We start from the raw sequence: 9655 nt of genomic DNA, 5'->3' as shown, positions 1-9655 counted from the left end.
CTGTTAAAAATGGAGAGACTAATTTAGGACAATACATGTTAAATTTTTTATACTTTGACAAGACAAATCTGTTATAATATCCCAAGTGAAGTTTCTTTTCCCCTTAACTCATCAGCTTCCCAGAAAGTTACTGGATATACTGAATTATTAAGAGCTTAGGTGTCCAAATTTAAAAAAAAAAATTCTAATTATCTCAGTGTCTATTCACATTGGCTCTTTCAGTTCCATAGCCTGCTGGGACTGTTCTGGGCTCCACCGATGTCCTTATGCTCCTGGTGCATGACGGTAGCCACTTTGTTGAAGCCGCTCACAAGGTCTCCGTTCTGCCCCCTGTTTGAGATTTCCTGTGCTTGAAATCCTTGCTCGGTTGGTTGTGGCTAAATTGTCTCGCCTTAGACAAAACTGAGTTGTCTCCTGCCCTTCCTCTCCTTCCTCAGCTAGGACCATCAATGCACGTCTAAAACTTCAGTGATTCTCTCTACTGACTTTTTTCTCTCAAGATGGAGGTCGAAGGCGGTTTCATACTGGAAAATTACAAAACAACAATACCGAAAGTCTCCCCCTGGACTCATTCTTCAAACTCTCCTCTATTCGTTTCCAACAGAAGCTCCTGAAAAGAGGAGGCTTCTTTCCATCTCTCCATTGTCCCCTCCGTTTCAGTCCTGAGGGTTCGTGATTGGTTTTTTGCTACCGACTTACTTACATGGCTGCTTCTGAGATCACAAAGTCCTCCCCCCAATCAAAGGCAGTGGACGCTTTCTGTCTTAAACTTACTGGATTTCCCCGATGCCTTTGGAATTATTGGTCATACTCTTCTCAGAGGTATCCCTTACCTAGTTGGATTTGTGTGTGTGGGGGGGGGGGTCGTTTTAATCTCTCTGCTTGCTCATACTCATTCATCATCTAAGCAGTTGTATTTTTGTCTCCAAATTTAGACGTTGGTGCTCCCCAGAGGTTCCATTTTTGACCTTATGTTCTTCTTGTTGACATAACTTGTGCTTTAGGTGACATGTTTTCATTCATAAAGACCTATCTTTCAACAGTCTTTCCTTCATAAAGTCCCCTCCCTGCTCTGGTTCGTTTATTTAATGTGGCTGTAGAGTATTCTTATAGACTTTGTACTCTCTAAACTGACTGTTTCTAAATTCAGAGCTGGCGTACGATGTGTTTATCATTCTTGTTTGTCCACGGAGTATACCTGTGGGCTGAAATATGATCTGACTAGACCTTGAGCTGCTTGTTCGCTTTATTCGTCCCCTGCATTTCCGGGGCATCATTTCCCAGTCATTCCCAATTGTCTCCAGTCGTCTCTATGCAAAAATAAAGAAGTTCATTCTAAGTTCATTAGTCTAAAAAACATCTTTGAACATTGCCCTTTCCAAGACCTTAGCCAGGCCTGGGTAATATAATTCATTCACTCCCTCCTGGACATTTTTGGACGACCAATCCTTTATATCTGTATGACTGTCAGTGAATTTATAAGAGAGTCATCATTTTTCCATAGTCTTACTAGAGTTAGGCCATCCATTGCTTTGTGATAAACTCACTCTTCTTCATAGAGGATAAAAGAATGCTTCCAACCCAGTCCGACTGAAAGTACCTTTTATACTTTATAAAAGGCTGCCCTTTCTTAGGCTGGTACAACACAGAGCCGGGGCATATAGTGGGGTGAACAGAGCATGAGTTGGATGTCAGCTTCTGTGTTCCCTCACCAAAACTCCTTTGTGCAGGTTCATACTAGCCCTGTCTACGGATCTGGCGAAGCTGGACCAACACGGCTCTCCTATTCTTTTTTGCCTCTACACCTATGTTCATCGTGTTCCTCCGCTTGGCATGACCTTCTTCTGTCTCCATCCTAATGTGGTATAATGATTTGGCCAACTCCTTCCCAGGCACCTGTACTGGTCCCTTAGGTCAAGTTAGCATTTCTTCTTCCCCAAAGCATACATTTGTAATTTTCATCGTAAATCCTCTTTGGAGTTGGGCAAGTGTCTTGTCTCAGCCATGAAATTTGAAGCATCGTTAAGAGCAGAGATGAAGTCTTATTCCTTTTTTGCATCTTCTGTGAGCCTGTGCAACACAATAGAGGTTTTTTTTGAATGAATATCTCAAACTTCATCACAGGAAATAAGTTTATATTTGTAACATGCATAGGATAGTACCTTTCACAGAGTGAGAGAAAGGTGCCCTACAGGTGTTTGTTAGACAAATTGAAAGGTTGATAGGACGCATGTTTGGATTTGAGAGGTCGATTGTTATTATAATTAATGATAATTGTGTCTGTAATTTATTAATAGACCCATAAATACTTTCTTTATCATTAGGCTTTTGGTAATGTGGAACCATGGATAGAAAGGTTGCTTTCTTTTTATATTCTATTCCTTTTTCTAATTACGTATCATTTCTCTCACAGTGATGGTTAAATCTCATTATATGTAATGATTTATCCATTTTCTTCTGTAACAGTTTTATCAGTGACTCCTTGTGTTATAATCTCATTATTTCACAGAATTATATCCTATTTGTTAAGAATAGGAACTGTTACCATGATTTCATCTTCTTCAATGCTCTTTTTAATCTCAGTGTCATAGTCCTCTTTGTGAAAAGATTAAACAGTTTTTCTCTTCATTTAGTCTAATTCTATTCAGTGTTGCTTATACTATTTACTTTCTTTCACTGTATGTTGCTATTTTATCTCAAGAGTTAAATTCTATGACTAAACTGTCAGTTTCATTTTTACAATTCTGTTTCTTTCAATAAGATGGGAAGCATTGTAGAAATCAAAATTACCAATTTTTTCTTTCTTCCATTGTATAATATGCCTGTAGCGAAATACTGAATCTTCATTCCTTAATTTCTGTTGAATATATTTCTATATGGGATTGATTTTTTTCCTTCTTGATTGAAATGCAGTTTAAGAAAGTTATAAAGTGTTGAACCGAGTCTCCTAAGTGCATATATAAATAGAACATGACAGATCTTCTCCATAAATGGTCCAGCCAGTGAACTGGACCTAAAACAAGCAAACAAATAAACAAAAACCTGAGGAAGCAAATGGCAGGAAGCAAGTATGATCTGCTGTTTGTTTGTATACTCAGCAATGTTCTTTGAGACAATTTTACCCTACTGGATTAATGCCAAAAATGTTCCAAAGCCAAGGGATAAACTGTTTCTGAATAACTTCTTCCTTCTCCCAGATGTAGCTTCTTTTCCTTTTAATTTTTAGTGTAGAAATGGCCAAATATATGCATATATTACATAAAAAAAATAATGTGATCTCAGGTTATGTACCACCAGTCTGTAATGACCAGTCTTACACCATTTTTTAACCTTATTCTGCGACCCATTATGGTAAAGTTTTTTTTATGTTTAAAACTTTTCAGTTCAGTAATAACAAGAAATTGTTATTTAAAAAAAAATGCTGAGTCCTGGGTGCCATTCTGCTACTTGGCATAATATTGATCCCCGGTAGAAAAATGACCATGGTGGCTTTTCTTTGAATTTTTCTTTAAATTCACTGTTCTTCTAGGAAGAGAAGTCATTGGCCACCTGCTAATGTTTCCATGCTCCACAAAATGGGTGGAAGCCATGTTTTGCTGGCGGTGTAGAACAGTCTCTAAGTGTTCAGATTCAGGGTAGGCTTTTTACATTCAGTCATGGCTCCACCAAGATTTGCCTGTGATACCTGAAAAATCTACTTATCTTTTCTGCCTGTCATCTTATCTGATGATAATAATACTTACCTTATGGCACTGCTACAAACATAGATTAAGTGAATTAATATGTATGAAAAATTAAGAGGCATTTCTGGACCATGGTAAGTCACGCATATATTGCCCATTATTATTCATTGGTTTGAATTACAAATCTCTCTTAAGTTTGAAAGAATTGTGTATCCTTAAGATATTTGTGGGTCTTTGGGGGATAACAATGAAAAACTTTAAAGCACTTTAAAATTATGGATAATGACTTAGCTATGAAGAAAAATATGTTGTCTCCTTTGCTCCTAAAAATGGTCTGACATGACTACTTCTCAGTATTCAGTTAACAGTGTTTTAATGTAATGTTTCAAATTTTACAGATCTCAGAGACAATTCAGATAATGATAAGAATATACAAATTAAAGAATACGCTTGAACAATGTGTTCTTTTAAGTTTTGTGGGATTCCTCTAAAATCCAAGGGAACGCCGTAAGAACCCAAAGAAACAGCAAACATTAACCTATGATTAGAATAAATGTCCTCACGCCTTAAACGTATGATCACTACGTTTTAAAGGTGTTACATAGAAGGTGCGTCCGTGGATGATGTGAAGAATCTTAAAAAAAGAAGACAAGGAGAGGGGGGAAAAAAAAAAGGAAAAGAGCAGGGCGGGGGGTGGGGAAGAAAGAAGGAAAAGCCAGGAAAAGAGTAAGTGATTAAACTATTTTTGGAAGAAGAGGGTCCACAGAGCGGGCTGGCATGCAGCGTACTGTCGAGCTGTAGAAACCTGAACATCCTGGCCCAGGAGTCAGCCAATCAGGAGGCTGAGAAACACATTTCCCTAATGATGATTGGCTGGTGGACTGGAGACTCCGCCGAGCTTTGAGGATGGGTATCTGGCTTTCTGTTGTTTATTGCATAGTCTCCAACGATTGTAGTGATTCATCCTTTAGGGAAGCTTGTTTTGAAAACAAAAGAGGCACAGTTGTTCACAACAAAAGTGATACTCAGCAGCCAAAGGAGCCGAATATAATGGTACTCTTTGATTTTTCTTTGGAATCAACTTTAGTCTCCTGATTTTTCTAACCAAAGATATTAAAGACTTCTTAGGAGATGCGTAAGGATTTGATTTAAATTAAAATCAGACAGGGGTTACTATTTCTGATAAGCCTCTTTATTCATCCCTCAGCTCTGTGAAATAGGCACAAATGGAATGTAGTTTGTAAAGCCTAGAGAAATCTTTACATTCCAGCGCCAAAAGGACATGAAATACGTTCACAGTTAAGGGGGACTCTGTCACTGTTTCCAAGAAGAAGCTGGATCGGGAAAATTTTATATTAAAAACCCACTGTCATTAAGTCTTAGAGATTTTTTTAAATGGCAGGAGGGGGAGCCGAGAAAGTGAAACACGGAAAGAAGATGGGGTGGGACGGGCTGGCTGTGCCTCGCTCCCTTTGCGCCCTTTCCGGCTTGGTGGTATTGTCTTTTGTTGGAGTTGTTGTTTTCCCTTCAAATTGGGCAGTGACAACATTTCACCTACAAGGTTTAAAATTTAGTTTAACCATCATTCTTTCCACAGACCATCTTTCTGGAAATGAGAATAATTCTGTAATGCAGATTAAGCAGAAGTATTTTTCAGTCTCTCCTAGTGACCATTCCTTGGCTAGCTAACAGACCAGCCATTCAGAAGCAATTTTCTTCAGGCTGAAATTATGTGCTGACCGTAGCAGAACACTTCCCATAATAACCCTTCCCCCACCCAACGCTAAATACAATCTGTCTCCTACTCACTGTAATAACGTGCAAATGACTGTAATTTTGCAGACAAGAAACAGCCCAAAGTGAAACGTGTCTAAACAGAGGTCGATTTGAAAAATCAGGGCTATTACCTAAATCTGTAAAATACATATTGTAATAAAACCAGCAACAGCAATCTCCAATAAGTAGTTTTAAAAAACTGTAGCTTGTGTTTTGATCTCCTTTATGTGCCCGGTCTCCCCTGGCATAAAAGAAAAATCCCTTTCCAGAAATGGTTTCATTACATGCGATGTAAATTGCCCGTCCTTTGCTAACCGATTCGCAGACCTTGCTTGGGCGCGGGTTCAGATAGAATAGTGCACCCCATGCCGCAAGGGCCTGCGCCAAGCGGAGGTAAGATTTCAGACACTTAACACTGACCTACATTGCCGTTCTCTCAATGTGAGCAGTGTACAAATGTTTTCCTTAGAAGAATGCACTGTTTTTGCCATATTTGCTGGTTTCTCTAGAACTGCAGGGCATAAAAGGGACAAGATTTGCTGTTTTTTCTCTTTTTTTCTTTTTTTTCAGTTGGAATATTGGGAGAAGAAGGAAAAGGGAAAATATACACACAGATAGAAGGAAGCATCTTCTTTAATTTTCTCTTTCTTTACTATTAAGCTTCAGGGTAGTCTGAAATCAGAGCATGGAAATTTTGCTTTATATCATTTCAGTGTTTCACCAAAATGTGAAGACAGCCATTCATCCCTTTCCCTTCATCCTGGGGTCCCTTTGTTATATTATACTCTCAGGACTTGAAATTGAAGGTGAGCTGATAGTGTAGAGAAGTGACCTGAAAAGTTACACAATATGTGCAAATGTCCAGATTTGCGAAATGTGTATCAGAATGTCTCCAAGTCTTCTCGGGCAAGGTGAACAGCATCAGTGTCTTTCCTATAAATCCTACCAACCCACCCATCCCACCCTGTCCCTTGTCCCCGGGAAAGGACCGGAAACGTTTCTGTGTACAGGTGCTCTCTCTTCACTTGACATTTGCGTCTTGTCACTTTATTTTGATCTGGCAATGTTTCAGGATATCGCAAAAATGTGAACTATTTAAGCAAGAATACTGCTCATCTCTTTTTGGTGACAGTTGTCTAGGATGGATATTGTTAAAAATACTCCACAGAATCTTGAGTTGGATTTAGTAAGCATTTCTAAAAAGGCAGAGAAAGGGTTTTCTCTAAAAGACCTTTTGCAAGTGGGAAGCTAAAATGTTACCCAGAGGTAAAAAGAGTGAAGACCTTCTAGTGTTTGTGTAGGTGTTTAAATCACCAACTCCACATTCCCTAGAAACCAGGGCAGGTCACCTGCCCACTACCTTGAGGCAGGTCTGTTCATAAACAGCCTCAAACAGATAAGAATCTTTTTCCACAAGCTTTTGGGCAGCCACAGAGTTTCTCATTATGCCTAAATTAAGTTCCCTTTCCCATAAATTAAGCCCATTTCCAGGTAGGTTTTATTTATTTATTTTTTGATAACTTTGCTTTCCACTTTTTCCCCCTGGCCCTGAGTACATGTCACTGTTGGCAGGGATTTAGAAAAGCTGGGCCCAGGTACATACTTCCTTCCGAGTAAACAACAGCTCCAGAATTTTTTTCTGATCCCCTGATCATATCCCGCTGTTCAGAGGAAACAGGTACCAAAGACAGACGACTTTGTTTTTTTCTCTGTTACTCTTTGAAGCCCCGGGCCTCCTCAACCTTGGGCTCTTTTGCTCTTAAAAAGGTGGGAAAGTTCTGTGCCAGGACCTCCTGATCATGTGATCAGTGCAGAATGTCCAGAGCAGGGCTGTTGGTGGTGGTGATTGGAGGATAACACGCTTTAACAGCCCCTTTTACACTATCCTCTCACTTGCTTCCGTCCGCTCCATTCCTTCTAGACTCCTTTCCAGCTTGCTCCTCTCCTCTACCACATCTCTGAGGAGACAGGCCCTAAAATGTAAAATTATAAAGTGCACATATTATCCGATAGCGTACTGGTATTACCGAGTTTGTGCATAGGATATTAGTAGGGAGACTAGCATGTTCCTGTTATCCCAGAAGAGAAAAAGATACATTTTTCTTCTCCAAAATCAAGAACTTCGCAATTTTATGAGGGGTGTAGCTCTGATTTTCTAAAGCTGGTAGTTAATTATCTTAGTTTCACTCATCAATTAGCTGATAGCCCTCTGAAGTCTCTTGATTGCCCCCTTTGTCAAACAAAACAAAACAAACACACGCAAAGGGAGCATAACAACTCCGGCTTATTCAAATCTTGGGGAAGAATGCGGAGGGCAGGCGATGGGGGTGGGGTGCCAATGGAGTGTGGCTCTGTCGGAAAGGGAGGAAAATGCTTTGGGTTAAATATGTTGACTGAGTTTGGCCTAAGGCTCTATCTTTGGCCAGTGGGGCTTCTTTAGCAAAAAAAGTTTAAGATTTAGGGTTAGGGGTTAATGTTAGGGTTATAGCAGATTGTTTGAGTATTAGGAAGCCCGAGTCTTGGTTTTAGTCATACTCAAATCTATGCTGTGTGATTTGCTTTTTACCAAGGGAGTGTGCTGGAGGGGTGCTTGTACCCTTTTCAACTTCACCAACTTCAGATCTCATTTTCTGAGCTTTTTGAAATCCAGTTGTTATCAGAGCTGGTGATCGATTTTTCCAAGGTGATGTAATATATGGGGTAGCCATGGTCTTCCAGAGGCTGAAATGGAGTAAATACCCTGGGGACCTTGAGGTGCCCAAGAGTGATCTGGAGGTGTGAGGAACCACTCTTCCAAAAGAAGAAAAGTTTTTGTTTTTTTTTTTAATTACCTTATGGTGCTGCGTTATTATCAATGGGACGTAAAAAAAAATTCTAAAATCTGTACATTCAAAAATACAAAACAAACATCAAAGCTAAAATGGAGCGTGTGTGGATATCAGGTGGTTAATTGACTCCTTCATTTGTTGATGTACAGGGTTGATTTACATACAGATCTATTTAGGGAGAGACAAGGACTATTCCAGATTTCATTCCTCTAGTTTCTAGACCTCAGGAAAGGGTGGGAACTGCTGTTTGTTGCTGTTGGCAGCATCGAATTTAGTTCATCGTGGCCAGTGAAACAACTAATTGGAGGTTTTTTTTTTTAAGAACTAAATATATTGAAAGCCCAAACATGAGTCAATAGACATTACTTAAAACATGTGACAAATATTTTTATTGACCCACAAAGTCCTCACTGAATATTTACATCATAAGCTGTCTTTTGCTAGCACTAATCCACTTTGTATGTCCATTTGACTCAGTGAAGACACATTCCCGCATTACACTTGTCATGTGGAAATTACAGTAGTGCTGGCTCTTTAATGCTTGGGATCATAATGCTTCCAATGAAACTCAGATCCCACTTTGACTTTAAAATCTCCATATCATAGCTCCTAAAAGGAATGGCAAGTAACAGTGAAAAATTAAAAATAAAGGTACTTTAAAGCCCTTATAGATTTATACACATTAATTTAAGTATATTTGCTGTTACAGTACAATACTGAACTTATGTTATACAACCTCTCTTATTCTGTGACCTCAGAGTCCCTTTAACTTGGTTTTTGGCATCCGCCCTATAATAAACTCTAAAATATTTCTGTATTCCTGGTGGATTGAGCAGTGTGGCAGTCAGAGGACTTTGCAGCTCCCTTTCCCCAAGATAGGGTTAAAGATGGGGGGGAGGGGAACTCTGGCAATCTTTCTGTTTAAAAATGCACACTGGGAGACTGTTTAACGGGTTAATCTTTCTAGTATATTTATCTCCCACAAATCGATTTTGTAAAAAAATGAGGCTGGCCCGGGGTGTTCAATATGGTTGGCTGGGACCTTCTTTTATTTTTTAATTTTTTTTGGTGCAGCCTCGGACCAGGTGGAAAAGATTTGTTACAAATTCCAGGGAAGAACCGTTCCCGTAGTGGTGGTTAAATGGTTGCTAGCCTTCACACTTGAGTGCTTGTAGACCAGAAGACTGGAAACAAAAGGGTTACTTGTTTCCCCACCACCGCCTTTACCCCCAGATCGATTTTTCTTATTTAATCAGCGAGTAAAAAGAGAGACGACTGGGGGAGAAAAAAATTGGAAGAAGGGCAAAGTGGTGGGGGAGGGTTGAAAGCCAGAAGCCGCAGTACAGAAAATCGGTCTTGGGAGTTCGC

The sequence above is a fragment of the Martes martes genome (assembly GCF_963455335.1).
Source record: "Martes martes genome assembly, chromosome: 5".
NCBI lineage: Eukaryota > Metazoa > Chordata > Mammalia > Carnivora > Mustelidae > Martes > Martes martes.
The sequence above is the reverse complement of the archived record's forward strand: the minus strand, read 5'-3'. Positions refer to the sequence as shown.